This window comes from Canis lupus, chromosome 12, assembly GCF_011100685.1.
Source record: "Canis lupus familiaris isolate Mischka breed German Shepherd chromosome 12, alternate assembly UU_Cfam_GSD_1.0, whole genome shotgun sequence".
NCBI lineage: Eukaryota > Metazoa > Chordata > Mammalia > Carnivora > Canidae > Canis > Canis lupus.
This window is the reverse complement of record NC_049233.1, coordinates 56112620-56135708: the sequence shown is the minus strand read 5'-3', so window position 1 is coordinate 56135708 and position 23089 is coordinate 56112620. Positions and strand designations below refer to the sequence as shown.

The following is a 23089-nucleotide window of genomic DNA, read 5'->3' as shown; positions in this document are numbered from 1 at the left end:
TCCAACCTTGATTCCTCCACTTAATAGCCAAGAGACACTGAGCATGTTACCCAACCTCCTTAAATTTCACTTCTTTCATCTGTACAGGTAGAGTCCTAAAGTATACAATATAATCACAAGAATTTTTTTAAAAGAATATCTAACAATTGTTGAATGATTTAGTGTCAGGCACTAAACCAAGGATGTCCATTAACTTATTTAATCCTTACACATCCAAAACAATAGCTGCTATAACACAGATGAAAAATGAACCACCATGGAGTATCTATGAGAATTAAATACAAAACACCTACCACCTTATGAAGCATATTCCTATTTCCCTCTAAGAAGCATATGCTAAGACTAAATTTAGTCTTCAAAATTGTAAACTTCATGAAGTCTAAGATAGCGCCTATTTTGTTTACTGTTAATTCCCAGCTTCTGATTATATTACAGGAGAACATATAATTATTGGATGAATGTACAAATGGATGAATGAATGTTCAACAGAAGCAGCACTATTTCAAAAGCTTTGCTAAAATATCTAGAATATTTTTTTCAAATTCCTAAAAGCATGAAGACTTGGCATAGCATATACAAATTTGAAGAAGAATATTTCATATTCTGAAACTTGAGCTTACTTTTCTTCATGAAGGGTCAGTGAACTCTTAACAAGATGTGATTTTCTTTCCCCTTATCCTTTATGGTCTTTCTCATTCTCTGAGCCTGATATTAAAATAGAAGTTTTCTTTTTCAAGATTTGTGTCACTTGTTTCCATTTTCCTTAGATCTCAATTACCATTTACCATTTAAAAATAATTACCTCTGTTTTTATTCCAAAATCACACCACAGACTTCAGAATTATCTGATAATAACATTTAAGATCTACTCTCTGAGGCACCTAGATGTCTCAATCAGTTGGGCACCCAACTTTTGCTGTCAGCTCAAGTCACAATATCCAAGTTAGGAGATCAAGTTCTGCATTGAGTTCCTTGATCTGCTTCTTCTCTCTCTCCTTCTGCTGTATGCTTCCCCCCTCCCCTACTCTCTGAAATAAATCAATAAACTTAAAAAAAAAAAAAGATCTACCCTATTAACCCTATGTATTAACATATACCTTTCAGGTATATAATATCTTACTGTTAACTATAGTACATTAGATCCCCAGAACTTATTCATCTATAGCTGGGAGTTTGTACCCTTTGACCAACATCTCCCCATTTCCTACAACCTCCTGCCCCTGGCAACCAACATTATATATTCTATTTTTACAGGTTCAGATCTTTTTACATTCCACATGAAAGTGAGAATGTACAGGATCTGTCTTTCTATGCCTGACTTATTTCATTTAGTGTAATGCCCTTTAGGCCCATCCACATTGTCACAAGTGGCAGTATTTTGTTCTTTTTATGGCTAAATAATACTCCACTGTATATATTATACCACCTTTTCTTTATCCATTTATCCGTTGATGGGCACTTAAGTAGTTTCCACATCTTGGCTAATGTGAATAATGCTACAATGAATATCAAGATGCAAATATCTCTTCAAAATAGTGTTTTAATTTTCTTTGGATATAGACCCAGAAATGGAATTACTGGATCATACAGTGGTTCTATGTTTTAAGGAATCACCATATTGTTTTCCATTGTGACTGCCAGTTTACATTCCCACCAACAATGCATAAGGGTTCTCTTTTCTCCACAGCCTCACCAATACTTAGTGTCTCTTCTCTTTTTGACAATAGCCATCCTAACAGTGTAAAGTGATATTTCACTGTGGTTTTGATATCTGCATTTCCCTGATGATTAGTGATATCAAGTATTTTTTCATGTACCTGTTGGCCATTTGTATGTCTTCTTTGGAAAAATGTCTATTCAAATCCTTTGCTCCCTTTTTTTTTATCGAAGTATGATTAACATACAATGTTATGTTACTTTCAGGTATATGAACATTTGACAACCGTATACGTTTGCTATGCTTACCACAATAATTGTAGTTATCGTCTGTCACTATAATATTATTGATTACATCCTCAATGCTGTGTTTTTAATCTCTGTGACCCATTTATTTTATAAATGGAAGTTTGTACCTTTTAATCCCCTTTATCTATTTCACTCATCCACCTAGTGACCTCCCCTCTGGCAACCATCACTTTGTTCCCTGTCTTTGAGACTGTTTTTTTGTTGTGTTGTTTCTTTGCTTGCCCATTTCTGATTTTTTAGCTTCCACATATAAGTGAAGTCATAAGTATAAGTAGAGCTTACTGCTTTTATCTCTATGACTTATTTCACTTAGCATAATGCCCTCTAGGTCCATCCATGTTGCAAATGACAATATCTCTTTTTATGGCTGAGTAAAGTTCCATTGTATATACCTACCACGTCTTTATCCATTCATCTACAGATAAATACTTGAGTTGCCTCCATATCTTGGCTATTATAAATAATGCTGTAATTAACATAGGTTTGTGTATATATTTTTGAATTGTTGTTTTCATTTTCTTTGAATAAATACACTGGCCTTTTATGCTATTTCTATTTTTAATTTTTTGAGAAACTTTTATATTATTTTTCACTGTAATTGGACAAATTTGCATTCCCACCAACAGTGCATGTGGAGGGTTCCCTTTTCTCCACATCCTCACCAACACTTGTTATTTGCTGTCTTCTTGGTACTAGCCATTCTGACAAGTGTGAGGAGATATATCATAGTTTTGATTCGCATTTCCCTGATGAGCATCTTTTCATGTTTCTTGGCCATCTGTATGTCTTCCTTGGAAAAATGCTTATTCAGATTTTCTGTCCATTTTTAATCAGATCGTTTGGTTTGTTAGTGTTGAGTTATAGAAGCTCTTTATATATTCTGAATATTGACCCCTTATCAGATAAATCACTTGCAAATATCTTTTCCCACTCACTGGGTTGCCTTTTTGTTGATAGTTTCCTTTGCTGTGCAAAAGGCTTTTATTTTGGTGTAGTTCCAATAGTTTATTTTTGTTTTTCTTTTCCTTGACTGAAGAGACATATCCACAAATATGCTGCTAAGGGCAAAGAAAAAATACTGCCTATGTATTCTTTTAGTAGTTCTATGGTTTCACATCTCACATTTATGTCTTTATTCCATTTTAAGCTTATTTTTGTGTATGGTATAAGAAAGTGGTCCAGTTTCATTCTTTTGCATGGGGCTGTACAGTTTTCCCAATGCCATTTATTGAAAAGACTATCTTTTCTCCATCGTATATTATTGCTTCCTTTGCAATAGATTAATTAACTATATAGGCATGGGTTTATATCTGGGCTCTCTATTTTATTCCATTGATTTATGCATCTATTTTTGTGCCAATACCATACTGTTTTAATTACTGGAGCTTTGTAGTATATCATGAAACCTGTCCTTCACCCATTTATTTTTAATTAGGTTTCTTGCTTGTTTGTTTGTTGCTACTGAATTGTATTAGTTAGTTAAGTAGTAATTTTACATCTACTTTCTATCTTCCAAAACTGGGAACATCTCTCATTTACTTTCTTCTCTTCTCCCATTCTTTTTTCCGTATATGTTTATATACTTATTAATCTTCTGTGATTTTAATTGGGTTTCACAAAAAGCAAAGATATTTAGGTTCAATCCAACATGTTAAATTGAAGTCATAACATCAATAATATTTTATCTTTATTTCGGGGTTTATTAAATGAGAAGTAATTCTTTGAAGTATAAAACTGATAGGACGTTCTTACACACAAATCTATATCCAACCTTCATTTTTCATAATAACATCAGGAAAAGGACATTCATAGAGTGCTCTTCCAGTGGATGCCTTTGCAGATCAATAGAGGGAAGAGAAAATAAGGAACTTGATAAATGGAGAATAAATATATCCTAAACTTTTCCCAAATTTAAACTATGATTTAACAAGACTGACTTCAAACCCTATGCAATGAAGGAATCTTCTTAAAATAACCTTAATAAGTGTTCATCTTATTTCTCCTTGAGCATTTTCAGTGAACAAAAGATCACAACGCTACTAGATAACACAGTGCAGTTTTGTAGAGTTGTCATTATTTAAATCTCTGAGTTAGTCTCTGGGATGGTAAAATGTTCAGCACAGCTAAGTAGCAGAACACTACCCTATGACAATTAACACACAGAATCTATTCTACTGACAATAGAGGCAGTAGCAGCAGCAACTACATCTAGATTCCAGAGGCAGTGGTTCTAATAGCAGCACCTAAGTTCCAGTGTTGGTATTATGAGGGATGCAAAGTTCCATATCTGCATCCAACAGATCATTCATTCTGCAAAATAACTTTGGTTTGTTTCTGTGTAATCTACAGTATAAACTTGAATCTCTAGGTTTTTTTCCCCAGAGATTCCTTATAATAATTAAATAATATCCAGTATCCTTTTAATAAATTCCTTTTCTGCTTTAAGTTAGCCAGCAGGATTTTTTGTGCATAGCCAAAAAAAAAAAAATCTCTGATTGATGAAAAGTAGTATTTAACTTTTAAATAATAAATTTGATAAAAAATAAAAATTAAGCAAAAAATGAAATAACTCTTTGAAAATATTACTAAACAATGTGAGCAACTAACATCAACATTGGAATATGAACCTCTTCATGAGAAGTCAGTTTTTCAGTTTAGATAAAGCAGATTGGTCCTTTAAGTTTTCTTTTCTCAGAGCACTGTGCTTTATTTAGTAAGTTTCTCCTTTGGAACTAGGAAGCATCAATGAGGCCCACTGCCAGGAAGTGAGCAGCGTACTCTTTTCTCCTCATAACAGTATGGTGGAAGTCGATTATTGTACCCCAGCTGCTCAATGAGTAGAAAATGAGGATTGATGGCCTATTCAAATAGTTGAGGATGAATTATGATTTGAGAGAGGAGCAAATATTTCTCTCAAGTATTTCTGGGTTTTACAAAATAATTAATGCTAGTTAATACCTCTGAAATAATACAAAATATTAATAAGAGAACTTCACGTAAAACAGAGTAGAGCTTATTAGCCAAGTAAAAAATCATCAAACCTTACTTCCCATTTTTTCTAGTTCAATACATATGGTAAAAACATGAAATCACTAGGATTTATAAGGCAATTTTGGCAGACTTTTTCTATTTACTGGGACTGTGAGCTATAAAATTGAATTTGGGGCCCTATCTCCAAGAAAAAGTTATTAGTTCTCAGAATAACGACATGTTAGTGGATCAGACATAGATAAAAGATTTCCATTATGACTGTTTTTAGCTATGATTTACAGTAGCCTACATTGTTTTATAATGACTTTCAATTTTGAAAATGTACATTCACTGTTAGTTTCATAGATGTAGTCACAATTGATTGTGGGCTTGAGAGATTGAGCCTTCTCAGTAAAATAGAGGGAAAAAAATTAACGTACCATAAATAGGCATTTGATATACGTTTCCAAGCATGTCTTTTAGTAAAATTTTAAGGGGAAGATAAGTGTAAAAATTTTTAATAATTGCTTAACCATTTTCTTTACTTAGAGTCCAGAGGAAACTGGTGAATAAAACTTGCCTGAAATAGAGCTCTAGTCCTCTATTAGTACATGATTCTGATTATCTACTCATTTGCACCCAGGTACAAAAGAAAATATCATATACTTAATTCTTGATTAGCATTTTGTGTGGAAATGCCACTGAATAACAAATTTGCCCAAAAGAAGCCAACCAGGCAACAGCTCTTAATTTCATCCACATCTTTATTATAACAGACAGGTTTGCAAATGATTTCAACCAAAACCTTGGACCTCCCCATAACATCTAGCTTGAAGCCCATACTGAAATTTCCCTAACTCTCTTTACCACTCCTCTCAACCTCTTTTTATACATTGCAAAACAAGATTGATCTTTACACCAAACTAGACCTAAAAAGCCAATGGATATATCCAGGCCCCAAATCACAACCCACCCCACTCTACTCCATCTTAGCTTGGTCTTCTGCCTAGGTTCTTTCCCCTTAATTTCTGATATTTGGTCTGACTCCTACTCTCATCCTTCCCTATAGAATTAAAGTCCACCAAAGCTACATCCTTTTAGGCTCAAGTAGCTAATATCTTTCCTTAGATTTACTCAATTCCCTTGAACAATATAAGATCTATATGCAATATAGAGTTATTTTGAATTCTTTATTCTTGATTAACCATAATGATAACAGAGATATTACTACAGTGATTTTAAATGAGTGAGCAAAATCAAATGGAACACAATATGTTATCATTATTATATAACAACAATGGTAAGCCACATACATATGTTTCTAAGCTTATTTGTCCAATTATTTTCATAAAACTAAGAGAAGGAAAAACTAACATCTTTTGAGTACCTATAATTTACCAAGTCTGTGCCAGAAAGGTGTGGAGTTATTAGCTGTTTTCCTTTTATTTTCAGATGAAAAACAAAATGCCTTTCCCCCAAAACAAACAAACAAACAAACAAACAAGCAAACAACATTAAACACCACAGCCTAGACTGGATTTTCCAAGAAACTGTATTTGGTAAAATGCTGAGCCATGATTTGAACCACTTCTATATAAGCACAGCCATTATATACCTTCAAATGTTTGACATCACCTTAAAATAATTTGTCTGATAACAATAAGGTTTTTCAGGGAACCTGGGTGGCTCAGTGGTTGAGCATCTACCTTTGGCTCAGGTCATGATCCCGGAGTCCTGGGATCAAGTCCAGAATCAGGCTCCCAGCGGGAAGTCTGCTTCTCCCTCTGTCATGTCTCTGCACCCCCCTCTCTCTCTGTCTGTCTCTCATGAACAAATAAATAAAATCTTTAAAAAAAAATAAGGTAAGGCCTCTTTGAATATGTTCTAAGAGAACTAGCCATAGAAGTTCTGGCAAGCCATTATTATTATATGGGAAAGGTATGTCATATATGCTAATATATTGCTTCATAGTTTATAAAATATTTTGTAATTTAGAAAGAGGTAAATAATTTTATCTAAATTATACAATTAATAGCAAATCCAAACTAGAAACCTACATTTTCTGGTGACTTAATTCCATTAGAGAGTGTTCAAAGGAGACAGAAGGCACACATTCAATTCATATATTTCATATAGCTTGAAGGTAAAGGGAAGTACTATTAGTAATTAGGCCAGAACAATGTCAACCAGACTGTCCCATGCAAACTAGGATCTTTGGTCACCCAACCTAACAAATTAGCAGTTATTTTAAAAGTGTTAGTTCCTTTCCCCTTCAAGAACCAGATGAGGTCTCATTCCTATCTAGAATAGTAAGATTGGAGTAGAGTACTGTTCATTAAAATTGTTTAGCCAAAAGCTAAAATTTGTTAAAATTAATGTTTATTTTCTAATGGATATGTCAGAGAATGTCATAATAAATTATTTCCACAGGTGACATATTAAAGTGTTTATCATCCTATTTCTTCCCATATCAATGGCTCCCAAATTATTTGCTTTAATAAACAGAAAAACAAATAAATAAAATTTTTCTCATAATGAATAATAAGGAGCTGAACTAATGATATCCAAGTTCTCTACAAGTTGAATCTCTGAATGTCTGAGTCTGTGACTGTTAGAGTGTCTAATACTACACAAATAGAAACCAAAAGCAAGAAACAAATGTAATTCATCACACTCCATATAATCAATTCTACTAAAGACTAGAAAATTCTAAATTGTGAAATCAACACACTACTATACTACACACACACGTACACATGTGTGCATATATGCACACACACATATTTTCTTTTTATCTTGTAATATTTCTTTCCAAAATTGTAACTACAATAGGAATAAATTGTGAGGAGACAGAAAAAGAGATTTAAGACCAAACAATTTTGAAATATCAAAGACTTGTCAAGAAAAAGAGCATTTTTATGATCAAAAAAAGAAAAAAAAAGATATTCTGATTTCTCAAATGTCTGAGAAAAAAGCTAAAAATAGCATTAAACTGATATTTTAAATTATTAATATTAAACAGATTTTTATGCATATTTTTATGAAAAGCAAGACTTTTAACAATTAATTTGATACTTTCCATATGTAGTAAGGCAAAGTTTATGTCATCCAGTAAATTATCAAAGATGACACAAGTTCTCAGAAAATAGATATCAAATGAAAGCTCAATCACTATTTTGATGCTAAAGAGATTTGTAATGACAATGGTAAAATTAGACATTACTTTTTGCTATCTTTCATAAATTCTTTGGATAGTTCTAAGACTAAGCCAACACATTAAAAAAAATAGTACAAATTCTATGGTCTATATTTCTAAAACAATCTACTAAACAAAGTATTTCCATATATACATTTTGTCATGAAAAAGTAGCTTGGGATCCAAATCATCTCTGCCTCTCAGTGGCAGAGGCACACTGGGAAAGTCACCCAATTTTTCTATAAATCAATATGTTTATTTATAAATTAAGGATATTAACTTACCATGACCTACTGTCTTCTCAAGATTTTTATGAAGATTAAACAAAATATTTTATAAACTATGAAGCAATATATCAGCATAGCTATGATATTATTCCGTGTGTTAGTAGTCAATTAAAATAAATCATTGCCAAAAAAACAAGAATTTATTATCTTATCCAAATGACCTCGATTGAGTGTGAGTGCATCTAGTCCAGCATCCTGCCATTAATTCAGAATCCTATAAACTGGCAGTGATGAAAAACTATAATCCACAAGAAAATACATCTAGCCAGTTAGTTGCTAATCAGTTATAAGGCAGGAGATTTTTTTAAAAAATAATAAAAGTTGAGAATGTGAGCGAAGTGTAAAATTGAGGAAAGGAAATGGGACCACGTAAGTAAATCAAGAATGTTTGGGTGATTTACATTATACCATCGTTGTATGTTTGCCCAGCAAGGATCTTTTTGTTTTAACCAACGCTCGGGAAATTATTCACCCTTTAAAAAATTTGACTATACGATTCAATCCTCTTTCCAACCAGTAATGCTCAATGGTCTGACAGTTTTTTTAAGTATAAAAGGCATTTACAACTGAACTGCATTGAAGTTCTTTTCCCTATTTCTTACACTACATCCAGCTAATTGCTCTTTAACATGCTAACAGAAGGATAAGCTGGTACATAATAATTCAGGCATGCACCGATCCCATAATGCCAGGAACTCAGAAGCAGCATGAGAAAACATCAGATTTTTGGCATGTGGGCTAGATGTTTAAATCTGCATAGATTTGAGCCAATTAGACTTGTCAGACTCCAATCCAGTTGAGAGTGACCCCTGATGGTGGAAAGACATGTGGGACAAGCCACAGAAAAGCTTGCAAATGTCAGAGAGGCCAAAAGGTGCCCCACTGGCCTCAAAACTATTAATTAGCAACCAGCAAAAGCACCACCAAAGAATCGCTGCCCCAGCACTCCTCCTCCAGAGGTTGCTGCTACTCGGCCTCATTATCATCTGGATGGAAAACAACACCCTATCCTGGGAGCTCTGGGCAACACTCTTATTGATTAAGTTCCCACAGTGTTAAATCATTCTGTAGCTTTCACTCCAATCTTCCCACCCCTGAATAATAAAACCTTCAAAGGATTTACTGGGATGGAGAGGGAAGTGGGGGAGCAAGGAGAGAAGGAGCACTGTAACATACTGTTTATATAGTGCCCACAATGTCAGCATGAATCAGATCCCAGGAAGGGTTTAACAGACAACATCTAAAATGAAGTTAATCTGAATTTTCTCTTGTACTTACTAAGGCATTATTTCCTTAAAAAAAATCCTAACATACTAGCTATTTCTAAGTCACCTGTGCCAAATAAAATCACGACACTAAATTATAGTTCTCTACACATCTTTGGTGACCTTACTTGGCTCGAAGATCACAAATAGTCTGATAGACAGGTGCCTGTTCCAATGTGCATAACAAAATATTTCAAGGAGGTAGAGATGAAAACTGAAAGCCAGGGCCATAACTTGAATCTCCTAAGAAAAATATAAACTTTCACTCTAAATAATTTATACTTATTTTATTAGTTATAGAGTATTTCTATTAAACACAGATGAAACTGAAATGAATGCAAGAAAATGGGAACTGTGATGTCATAGATTCACTATACATATTGCATAGCAGTGAATGGCAGTTTTCTTATCTGTAAAATAGAGATTATAACTATCTTGCAGAGTAGTAATTGTGGAGATTAAATGAGAGCATCTTATGAAATCCTTAATATATGCTTAACATATAGTAAGTGCCTGAAAAATACAGCTGCAATTGCTATTATCAGTAGTATTGTAAAGCAAATAACTAGTATCTCGTTTATTCTATAAAACAGTATGTTTCATCTATTGGATCTGCTTGAAGCAATACATCATACTCTAACTCATTTCCAATTTCCCACAGAGAATTTAAAAAATAAATGTTAAGTGGACATATAAGATCTATACTAATCTGTGGTTTCTCAGTTAGCATCCTCTGACAAACTGCCTGACTCTGACTTAGTAAGACCCAGCTGCTGCCAAAACAGAGAATGACATACTCAAGGAAAAAACAGAGATCTCAACTGGACTGAGAGGAAATCTAAGTTAGACAAAGTTGGCTGTGATGTCCCCATTTTCGGACAGTGTGCTCGGGCCTCCTGAGCTAGGAAGAAGGAAATCAGCTATCCAAACTTTAAGTAAGAGAAAGTATTAATTTCGCTTGATTATTTCATTTTGAATAATAATATATATATATAATAATATATAATATAATAATATACCATAACCATGACATGTGGCAATTAGTATGTCCAAGTCAGTGGAAGGGCAGTGATAATTTACGGATTTTGTATGAAGTTAGGGTCTATATTATGGTTACATTAAGTGAAGTCATTTTTCGATATCTTTGACTCATCCTCTAAGTGCCCTATATCACTTATGAAAAGCTTTGTGATATGAAAACCCATGGGGAGAGGGGAAGGGGACAATTTAAACTCAGTAGGCTTAAAAATAAGTAACAGGGATAAAAATGGGATTTAAGATTTAACAAGTGAAAATATAGTACATAGTTCTCAAGAGAGAATGTTTTAGTGTACTATTTAGCAATGTAAAATCAAAATGAAATCATTGAAAAAAATCATCTGAGCGAAAAAGGAAAGAGAGATGTCTCTCAGGAAAGTACAAGAGGTTGAAGGAGATAACAAATTATATAAAATAAGAACCTTAAAAACAAAGGGAAACCAAATATAAAATGTCCTATGGATAGATACTCAATCTTCTGTCAATATTCTATTCCTCCTATTGAACTTGTAATTGCTGCTGCACATGTGGCTACATAGACTGTTAGATATAAGACAGCAATATCAGCATGAAATAAAATGGAAACAAATATTCACTAACTTGCATTGATGCACTTTATATTTTCAAGAGAGTCATGTGAACTAAAAATCATATTGGAAGTAAATTTATAATTTACGATCCCTGCCAAGTAAGTAGAGATGGTAAAATTATTTTTCAAATGGACATTTTTAATATTGTACTGAAACTTTTCCAAATGTTTGAGCTCAAACTGTCACTAAAAAGGCACTCATTGTAGAAGTGTTGACTGACGACAACAGTAACTGGACAGAATTCACAACTAAAGCACAAAAAGATACTTTGCTATAATATTTCCAAATTATATACAAATTGAACTGCTTTGGCTCTCAGTCTACATTTTGGCAGAAGACTTTACTCTTCAAGTTTCTAGTTTCCCAACCAATCCCACTGTTTTCATGAAAAGAAAAAAAGCCATAATAAGTGTTCACCTCTAAACACAGTGGGATTGATTATACAAGATGCATGTGGAAGCAAAATGCCAAAATATATTCTAGGCTTCACACATACCTCCTGCAATATTGAATACTTTCCAGTAGTAGTAGGTCTACATTCTCAGCCACATATATGGAGATAACAGAGATGATTTTCATTGGGGAAAAGAATGCTCCCTGCTCTTCCCTCCAACCCTACCAAAAGCCTCATTAATGCCAACAAGTCACAGTGGGAACAATTTGAAGACAAAACTCACCTAGCAAACACTCATCACTGAACTCCACAGAAAAGAACTGAGCTCCCTGATTTTATCTTTGCTATTATTTCTTAATAAAAATTTAAAAGTATGAAATCCTATGAAAAGCCGTTAATGTAAGTGGGGGGAAGACAAATACTTTACAGGTACATAGCTCTTTAATGGTTATTTATTAAAAACTAAATAACATTTTATTTAAGCGTATAAGTCAACATGATTATCATGTGAACAATACAATTTTTTAAAAGGAAAGTAGGAAGCCAGGAAAATCAGCACTACATTAGTACCCTCTACTCCAAAGAGGTGAATATACCTCTATTAGGTAGTGTCCAAGTTCCTAAGACTTCAGTTCTGAAGACACAGGCATACCACTCCCTGCTGATAGTTTGAACATCTGGCAACTACAGAATTAGTCAAAGAGATGGTGTGAGCCCAAACCCAGGAAGGTATATAAGAATCAGCTTTTTTGGATAAAATTGTTTCATTTCAGTTGGTAATTTCTTCCCAAGTGCCACATACACAACACCACACACAGACATAGACACATACTTATTCTTTAAGATAAAAAATGCTATCCTAAATGACATTCTGAGAAACTTCTTTTCCCTGATACTGAGGCCTGGGCTGTTTCTTAAGAATCTTGTTCTACATCATCAGACTGAAACTCTTGCTGGGAAGGATGAAGATAATGACAACTCCAACCGAGAGGCCATTCACACCATTCATAATTATAGAACAGGGTCACAGTGGTTACAGAGTGGGGGGTGGTGGGTAAAGGAGAAAACCATTCCATCACAAAAGCCATTCCTTGCCAAGGCTCAATACCAGGTCTTAACAGAAGTTCAAACACCTATATTTATCTATCACTTTAGTAAGAGCGGATTTGACAACTCATTTAATTAATCTAAATGCAATTTAAAAGAGCTGATCCCAAGTAAGTAATTATTTAACTAAGGTTTTAAAACTAATCACTACAGTTTCCTTTAAAATCAAATTCCCTATAATCACTTCACAGTACACTAACATGGTATGTTACAACAAAGCATGGTTATACTTGTCCATTAATGATGAAAGGACAATTCTAACTTAAAATCTTTGTATTCTTATGACTTCCCCCAAGAGACTATCAATATATCTTTGTTTTTTTCAAGTAAACATTTTGGACTAGCAGAATAGAAATGATAAACTAAGCATAGTCACATTCTTGAGAGTTCATTCTAGTAAATCTTATCCCTACACAAACAAATGTCCATGGATTTGGACTAGAGGTCAAACATCCTCTTCAAGTATCCAAAACTGGGATCCCTGGGTGGCGCAGCGGTTTGGCGCCTGCCTTTGGCCCAGGGCGCGATCCTGGAGACCCGGGATCGAATCCCACGTCAGGCTCCCGGTGCATGGAGCCTGCTTCTCCCTCTGCCTGTGTCTCTGCCTCTCTCTCTCTCTCTCTCTGTGACTATCATAAATAAGTAAAAATTAAAAAAAAAAGTATCCAAAACTTTGCTTTGTTCATACTAACACTGTATTTAAAAACTGCATTCTTATTTTACTCATTCTGTTTATTAAGAGTGCTAAAATTTAGCTAGAATAATTCAAGATTATGACAAATTACTACTATAAACTGTTTATTAAATAAGCAAAAGTGTTCCTTGTACAGAAAAATGAAAACCAGAAAAAGGGCTGATGCAAATATCCTTTTATATAAGTTAGTGATAATAAACCAGTCTACAATGGAAGGTCAATAACTTCTTGATAGCTAGTTTTATGGAGAGATGATGAGTCAGAACTCAAGTGCCACATAACTAAAAACAAGAGGGATGAAAGTCTCTACCAGCTGCTGTCATATTTTCCTACTGTATGTCCCTGAGGATCTAGGGTTTAGTTTTTGGTACATTTTGGCAAGCATAGGTGTCCCTTTTTCACTTCTATTGCAACTCACTGTGAAAGGTTTCTGTAACAGTAATGGAATGCTGATCCCACAACAGAAAACCATTATTTTTATTCTAGTTAATAAAAACTAGGAGTTTTTTTTTAATTTTTATTTTTTTAGTAATTTCCTTTACTGTCACTAATAGTCTTATGATAATAATCATAGTACATAATCTGACACAAGTGCTCTTAAAGAAATTTCTGGTAAAGGACTGCAGCCTCTGTGGGAGGTAACTGTCGGAATTATCTTAAACCACTACCTGTCTTCAGCTACAATAGAAAAGGCCTTTAATCAAAATAATCCTTTTTCAAAAGAGCAACTTTTTTCCTTCTGCAATTCACTCATCTTAAAAGAGCACTATAGCTTTTGTGCATAACTTAATTCATTCTTCAAGACAAGTACAAAATTTGTCACTGACATTTAGCGCCAGCCGTAGGCAATGGATAAAATGAACTAGTTAGCAATTTAACCTGTAAAAAAACAGAGTGGGATGAACAATTTTCTGCCATCAAAGCAAATGGCTAACATTTAGCAGGATTTTATTTTTATTTTTCAGCCCATCCCATCTTCAAGAAGAAAGAAGTCAGGCTAACATTTTTTCAGGGTCCTAAATCTTCCTCTCAGCCTATTCCTTTAATGGTTTCAAGTAAATGACTATCCAGAGGATAATTAGGCACTGTGCTGTCGCATCGTGTCAGGTCACAGCTGGATTTAGTCAGCATTAACCTTTGGGGAGAATTGGAATATCAGTATCATTTAAAATTAAAGACGTGTAAGCAGGCATTTCTGGAGATGTTAGAAAAGTAATTGTCTGTAAATTGTTTGACCTTGAGATTTAATTGCATGCACAACACACATTCCAGCAAGAGCCCTGGACTGTCTTCATTCTTTTACCTCCAAACCTCACTCCACAGGGCCCATTAGGCTACCTGTGGCTTTTTTTAGTGAAATATTAAAGATTTTGGCCTTCAATTTGAAACAAAAGCTTTGAAGCATTGCTTGATAGACTAAAAATTTAAAGCAAACATGCTTATCAATCAGAATATCAATTTTACTGTATATTTCTAAATGCACACTGACATAGTTATGTTTGAAGGCTAAGTTTAAATCTCACCCCCCCCATTCTTTTCTGCTAACAAGTTTGCATATTTTGCCTTATTCCCTTTTACCCTAATGAGACAGCTTATGCTTTCAAAGTCCCTCAAGCTAGGCAAATCTCTCCACCACTTCCACTGTTAATAATGAAACTTTGTAATTATACAAATCCAAGGTGGCCAATCAGCTTTCCAGGCTGAGCCTTCGGGTACCTCATAAATTATTCATGTGACACTTGGGCCTGTGAACTCACTTGCTCATATTAGAAGCCTAATTAATATTTAATCACACGTGCAGAGGGCACTTGGAGCTGCACTGTCCCTGAAAGAAGGGTAAATATAAATGTGCATATGTCTTGATGCAAATCTCATTCAGTATCAAAAGGAAGTGTCTACTGGCATACGGAAGTGATCATAAAACACACTAGGTGCCTTCCAGTATGATTCACCCCCACTAAGCCTACTATATACCAGGCACTGTGCAGGACCCTGAAAAAAGGAAATTGAAATCCCTATTCCCCAGGACATCCACAAATCCTTTCTGGTTTGAAACCAAGGGATTTCAAAGCCTTTGACAGGTAAATATTGCCTTTTCAAATTCCAAACAGAAAATAAAAAAATTGAACATAGTTATTCAGCAGTCTAGAAAGGAATGATACACATCCACATTCTCAAAGGACATTTGGGCTTGGATAGTATTCATTTTATTTCTTTAGAGGCAGTAGTAATGTTAAGAAACATACAGCATACCTCAGTAACCTTTCCTGAGATTTCACTATTTTTTTACCCCAGGAGAAAGGGCTAGAAAAATAAGCCAAACATTATTTGGCTTGGCATGCTTAAAGACAACTGCTATTTAGTAGAGTTATCTTATACTGTACAGAGAAAAATAAAATACCTTCTTTCAAAGGGTGACTGGAGAAAAAAGCAGACCCATTGCTAGTTACAGCATATCAGAAGTCTGTGAGATAAGAGAAATAGTAACTGAGCAAGAAGATGATCGGGTTCCACAGGCATAGCTACTGATAGAACCAGCACTGCCACGCTATGGGAATCTATACTCCCAGGTTACATAGCTTTAAAAGTACAGCCAGTGGCATTGTTTCCAAAGATCGCTTTAGTTTTGATGACATCTCCATTCTGCTAGAAATGAATCTGTTGCTTTCTCCTGGAGCTCCTATGTCATAATCATCACAGTTGGCAACTCCACATTAAGAGTATCAATGAGAGGACAAAGTTTATAGTTCCATGGACATTTATATTGCAGTAGCCTCAACATCACACGAGGTGGACATTTTAGCAGGTAAGTCAAATGATGTGATGGTAAACCTTTTACCAAATGCAGAGTTACAAGGCCACCTTTCAGACAGTTAACTAACAAGATGCTTTATAACAACTCTAGGAAATGGTACCTCTGGCCACTTTGTTATTTTATTTTACAACATGAATTAGGATGTGTCCAAATGGGATCTTAATAGCTTAGTGTCAGCATATTTAGTAGAAATAATGGTTCCACATGTCTACTAGGACTTGTACTAAACTTTCCTATAGGAAACACTCTTAAAGATTTGCAGAACAAATCCTGTTGCTTTCACCCTAGGTTGTCTCAAATACCCACCTAATCTCCTGCATTTCTAGAAGGACTCACTGTTGAGGATACTGTTTCCTGGGTTACACAGGATCCTGACTGGTTCTAATTCTTTACCAATTTGGAAATTTTTGTACAAATTGTGCATAGATATAAACCATCTAGACCTATGAGAAATATATCTTAAATGTCATAAAACAAATAACCATTGATTCCTAAAAGACAATGAGTTTGGAGTCCCTAAAATCTGAGTTCAAATTTCAGCTCTCTTTATTGCTGTGGCTTTGGGTAAGATATACACTCTCATCAAATCTCCATTTTGTCATGCATTTGCTAACACCTACATAATAGATTAAGATAACATACGTAAAGCATTCATCAAAGTGCCCAGCATGCAAAAGGTGCTCAAAAATAGTAAATAATATGTAGTTATCAGGACTCCTAATTCATCCAATCATTCATTCATCCTTATCCCAATCTTTGCTAGTTGTAAAGGGTTTTCATACCACAATAACAAATAAAAAGAAGAGGAATCATGGTCAAGTGTGTTTATACTACTTTAGAAAATCACTTCACACTATCCACAACATGACTATTAGCAAATCTTGTTCATTACTAGTCTTAAGCTGACAATCAGTAAGAATTGTAACTCCAGGAAGTGCAGTTTGGACTAGGCCAAATCATAGACTATGGTGTGCCAGAGCTCAGGGTGAGATTTTTCTGCGGGTTAAGAGGAATGAGAGGAATGGAAGTAGAGCACACACAAATATACCTCCTGGACCTCAGATCTGCTTTGGCAAAATCTTGAGAAATGTCAAAGATGTAGAACTAAACAATCCTAGGTGATCTAATTGAAAGACTAATTTATACTGTAGAGTGGAGAGCTGAGACTATTCAAATACTTTCTGCCTCAGTGAGGACTGCCTCTGAAAGGGGGAGAGACTAAGCTTGCAGGTGGTAGGAGAGAGGTGGGAGTAGTATGGAAAACAGCAAACTCAACTTTGAAAAGCTACAGATGGTAAGGAGAACAATGGCAGAATAATTGGGGGTGGACTATAAAAGAACATTCTCATCAATTTAACAATATTCAAATAATTTTTAAAAATAGATACCCACAATTAGAGACTCCTCTAACAAATTCCTGTGGAAGGACTATATTTAGCAAATGAGTGAAATTATCCAAACCGCCACTGTATGGCAGACTGGCATCAAGTGGTCACATATTTGATAAGCATAAAGCCCAAAATTCCTAGTCAAATTTAAGTTTTACTTCTGTGTTCAACCTTAGTATTATCTTTGCCTCTATAAAGACAATCCTTATGCTATCTCACAGGTATTACATGTAGTTATTGATAATCTATCTCCCACTCTATTCCATAAACCCTGAATCAGTAAACACTCATCACTGAACTCAGCAGAAAAGAACTGAAATTTGGTGAACTCACTTTAGAGAAACAAATATAAGATTATGAATCAAAGTTAGAAACAAATGTGAATATTTAGCATTAGAAATCACGACAAATTACTGAAGCCTTGAAAACTGAAATTTACCCACAGTGCTCATATAGAAATGGTTCCTTCCTGGCAAAAAGTAGGCTCCCCAACTCCAGCCAGGATACTCTATAAATTCTAGTAACTTCCAGAATTCACAGAGCCAGTAAAGTAGGAATCCCTGTCAATTATTTTTTTTTAAGATTTTATTTATTTATTCATGAGAGACACACAGAGAGAGAGGCAGAGACACACAGAGTGAGAAGCGGGCTCCATGCAGAGAGCCCGACATGGGACTCGATCCCGGGGTCCCCAGGATCAGGCCCTGGACTGAAGGCGGCGCTAAACCACTGAGCCGCTCAGGCTGCCCAATCCCTGTCAATTAAACCCTGTCAGCTTCACAATGAATCTGCTTCTGTCTGAGGTAATTGTTAAAAATGGAGATGTTTCCAAAATCACGAAACCAAATCTTGTGTATGTGGACTCCAGAATCTCCATATCCACACGTGCAACTCTGGGGATCTTTGCCCTAGATAACAATAAAGCACTTGAGGTCAAGACTCATGTTTTATCTACCCATACTATTCTCTTTGCATATACAAGTTCCTTTTCCATATTCCTACCTCACAGTAGGTATTCAATAAATACAATGGATTACAAAGTTAAATGTTGATGTATTTTATCAGCCTAACAAGTACCTTGAAGGCAGGGACTAGCTATGTATTTCTCTAACTCACTTCAGCAGTTAGAACCGTGTTCTGCACATACTAGGCCCTCAAGAAACAGTGGAATAAACTGCTGTAAAAGCAGGAAATTTAGAAAAACTATATCAACTTAGAGGGGGAAAAAAGGATTGTGTGTTGATAAGAAATGATATCCCTCTTTTGGGGGGAAACAAAATGGATTGACAAAGCATATGCAAGAGTGAAAATCGTAAGCATTGTGCAATCACACACATCTCTTCACTTGCTCGTGTTTACTGACACTATCAGTGATAACAGTTAAGAGACTATGTGTGGATAATAAGGAACACATGCATACCTTTTGTACAGCTCAAACATCACAAGCCTCCCAAGCTGTGGTAAGTAGGACAGTTATATAAAGAGCAAAGCAGGCTACGAGGACCTAGAGAGCAATAGCTCCTCTGCTCCTCCCAGTGGTAATCATATAGGAATCAGCCCCATGGGGCCAGATTTTTCAGGAAAAGCTGAAAATCCAAATCACTATAAGAAATCATTGAATTTCTAAATACTGTTGAGAACAAATGCAGAATTTTAAGAGGCACTGAATTGACCAAAACAAAACTTGTTTACAGGCCAGATACAAACTCTAACACAGGGAACATTCATAGACAAGAGTGAAATTAGAAACAAATATCCAAACTACAGTCTCAATAGTATGACAGCTCCCTAATCTGATGTGGCCTTATCAATAACACTTTCTATATATCCATCTTTGAGCCCAGTACCAGGAATATTTGATTCACTACTGGGTCCCTAGCACCTAGTACTCTGCCTGGCATGTAACTAAAGCACAATACAGTTGTTGAATCGGAGTAAGCACCTAGTACTCTGCCTGGCACGTAACTAAAGCACAATAAAGTTGTTGAATCGGAGTAAGCTTCATTAACATCATAGGTGAAATTCAAAACCATAATACTATATGAAAAAAGCAACTTAAAAGAATACACATACAACATGCTATCATTAGTTCAAGTTTAAGGTATATAACACGATATTAAATATAGACTATAGATTCATGTGTATATAGAAAAAAAGAAAAATATGTGCAGACATGCTTAAGACAAACTTAGGGGACAAGGTTTAGAACAGAAACAAGAAAAGGATATCAGACTTGTGGAGGCATACAAATTTATATTTGTAATTTTTCTTTCTTAAGTTGGGTTATGGGTACATGGTTTCTATTACATACTTAACTTTTTGAAATACTGAAACACCTCATAACAATATTTAAAATAAACTTTTGATTTTGGAATAATTTTAGATGTATGAAAAAGTTGCAAACATAGTATAGAGAGTTCCTATATACTCTTCACCCAGTTTTTCCCATCTTTTTTTAAAAAGATTTTATTTATTCATGAGAGACAGAGAGAGAGAAAGAGAGAGAGAGAGGCAGAGACACAGGCAGAGGGAGAAGCAAGCTCCATGCAGGGAGCCCGACATGAGACTCAATCCCAGATCTCCGGGATCAGGCCCTGGGCTGAAGGCGGCACTAAACCGCTGAGCCACCCAGGCTGCCCAGTTTTCTCCATCTTATATAGGCTAACATCTTACATTAGTATAATACACTTGTCAAAAAGAAAAGAAAAGAAGAAGAAAGAAAAGAAAAAAAGAAAAGAAAAGAGAAACAAAAGAAAAAAAGAAAAGAAAAGAGAAAAGAAAAGAAAAGAAAAGAAAAGAAAAAAGAGAAGAAAAGAAAGAAAAGAAAAAAGAAAGAAAAGAAAAGAAAAGAAAAGAAAAGAAAAGAAAAGAAAAGAAAAGAAAAGAAAAGCTAACACTGGTACATACATTACTACTAGCCAAACTCCAGGCTTCAATCGCCTTTCCCCAGATTTTCCATTACTGTTTTATTTCTGTTCCAGGATCCAAAGTAGGGGACTACACTGTATTTAGTTGTCATGTCTCCCCAGTCTCTTCTGGTATGTAAAGTTTCTTATTTTCTCCTTGTTTTTCATGACTTTCAAAGTCAAAAGCAGTACTGGACAAAGATCCTAAAATGTCTACCACTGGCCATTTCTATGGTTTCTCTTATGTTTAGACTGGGGTTACAGATGTTTGGAAAGGAAACAAGAGAAGTGAAGTGCCCCTCTCATCACATCACATCACATTATATCAGGGATACATGTAAGCCACATGACATCATTGTTGATGTTAATTTTTATCACTTGGTTAAGATATTGCTTGCCAGGATTCTCCACTGTAAAGTTAATTGTCTTCCCTTTCCTTGCTCTATTCTTAGGAAATGAGTCACTAAGTCTAGCTCACTCTCAAGAGAAAAGAGTTTATGAGGCAAAGGGGGTAGAATTAAGCTCCACCTCCTGCAGAGGGAAATATATGCACACAGGTAATAATTTTTCGAAAAAGAAAATTGAGTGTAGCATAACAAGAGAACAAGAGACATGAAAAGTGAGAATTATACTCCCAGAAACATCCAAGGCTTTTCTGTGACCTGTGGAGACAATAGCATCTCTTATTCTTAGGATAAATGTATGTGCACATTCAAAATGTCAAAACAATCTCTTCTGGGAGTTATTCCTTTCTTTAATTGTTCAAAGAATAACCAAATTTTCTAAGGGGTAACCATTCTCTAAGCCTTAGATACTAATACCTGCTTTAATAGGAATGTAATAGTTGTTCTATTTAAAGGAAAATTTCTTTGCAAGCATTTATTGTATTCAAGAGAATGGACTGGCACTGTGAAAAATTTCTTCTAAAATATGCACAATATTTAGTACTTGCCCACCAAAGGTGTTACAATCTGGAATAGAGGGAGAGTGGTTAGGTATTTGGAAGACAAGCATCCATGTAATAATTGCCCAAGTCACACTTGATTTACCGCCATGAGAGAAATACTAATTCAGTGGTATATGGATTCAGAAGAGGAAAAGATGGAATTCAAGTGAGCAGCACCTAGTGACTACTTGCTCTGTATCATCTCTAGGAAAGTCTCCTTGTCTCTTTTTAGAGAGGCACAATATCTGAGATCTAGGGTCTTGATCAATTTAAGTGCTAGATTTGACAACAGAAGAAACCCATAAAAAAACAAAACCAGCATTGCTATATATATATATACAATCAATGCCAGAATACAGTGTAGAAAGTAGAAAACTACAAAATTACTCTTAAGAAAGAAAGATTATAATCTTCACAGCATCAGTATGCTACTCAAAACACTGGAATGACTCCTATTTACTAATGTATCAATCCTCTCCTTGGCTCAGTACCAACTTGCATTATCATACTTCTCCAGTCTTTTTTCTCACCAGGTCAAGATGGTCCAACTGCTTCCATTAATTCAACTGCTTATCCTACTTTGCTCACAGTTTCTAAAATGGGGCCTCCAATCATATATATATATATATATGATCCTTTTCATTGTGAACCATTTTACACCCAATTCAGATAAACTCAGACAAAACAAGCCAAGAAAACCACAAACAAAACAAAAAACAATGGAGGAGCTTAGTAATTGGCTCGCATAACTGAAAATCCAGGGCAACTTCAGGACACTGGCTTTGACTATTGGCACTGATTTTTCTCTCTGGCTGCTTCATTTTCAGGCAACTCTCCCATTTATGGTGGTTCCTGGCTGCTCTAGGAGTACATCCTCACAGCCTAGAAACTTCAGCAGCAAGAACTCTTATTTTTCCCAATAATTCCAATCAGAACCCCAGAATTGAATCTTACTGGATTGACAGGTCACATGCCCATCTTTGAAACAATAATCATGGTCATGAGAGGAATATGCTAATTTGATAGACCTGAATCACAGGCTTACTTTTAACTTTGTGAAAAGAAAGATAGCATTCACATTGAAATCATCAGGACTAACATATAGGGGAGTGGTGGTTCTCTAGAGCACAATATGATCATTTTTATAATCATAAGAGGGCGGAATGATACCCAGTGGGCAAAAACAGTCATACTTATCTTATCCTGTCTGTGTCATTTCCCCATGTAGAATTCACTCACTTTTTTCATATATCTCCCTGGACTGCTCATATCTCTGCAGTTCTTCGTGTTGTTTTCTCATGAAATTTGTCACCTACTATGACGCTTGAAAAAGTTTTATTTATTTTTCTTTTTTTTTTAAGATTTTATTTATTTATTCATGAGAGACACAGAGAGAGGCAGAGACATAGGCAGAGGAAGAAGCAGGCTTCCTGTGGCAGTGGAGAGCTTGATGCAGGACTTGATCCCAGGACCCTGGGATCACAACCTGAGCCAAAGGCAGATGCTCAATCACTGAGCCACCAAGTGC

At 35.2% G+C, this 23089-nt stretch overlaps 1 protein-coding gene across 1 annotated transcript in view; it reads right to left on the bottom strand.

Moving 5' to 3' along the window:
- The window catches only part of LOC119874292, a 399775-nt gene that overhangs the window by 238191 nt on the left and 138495 nt on the right, over window positions 1–23089 (bottom strand). The gene's annotated exons all lie outside the window — the stretch shown is intronic.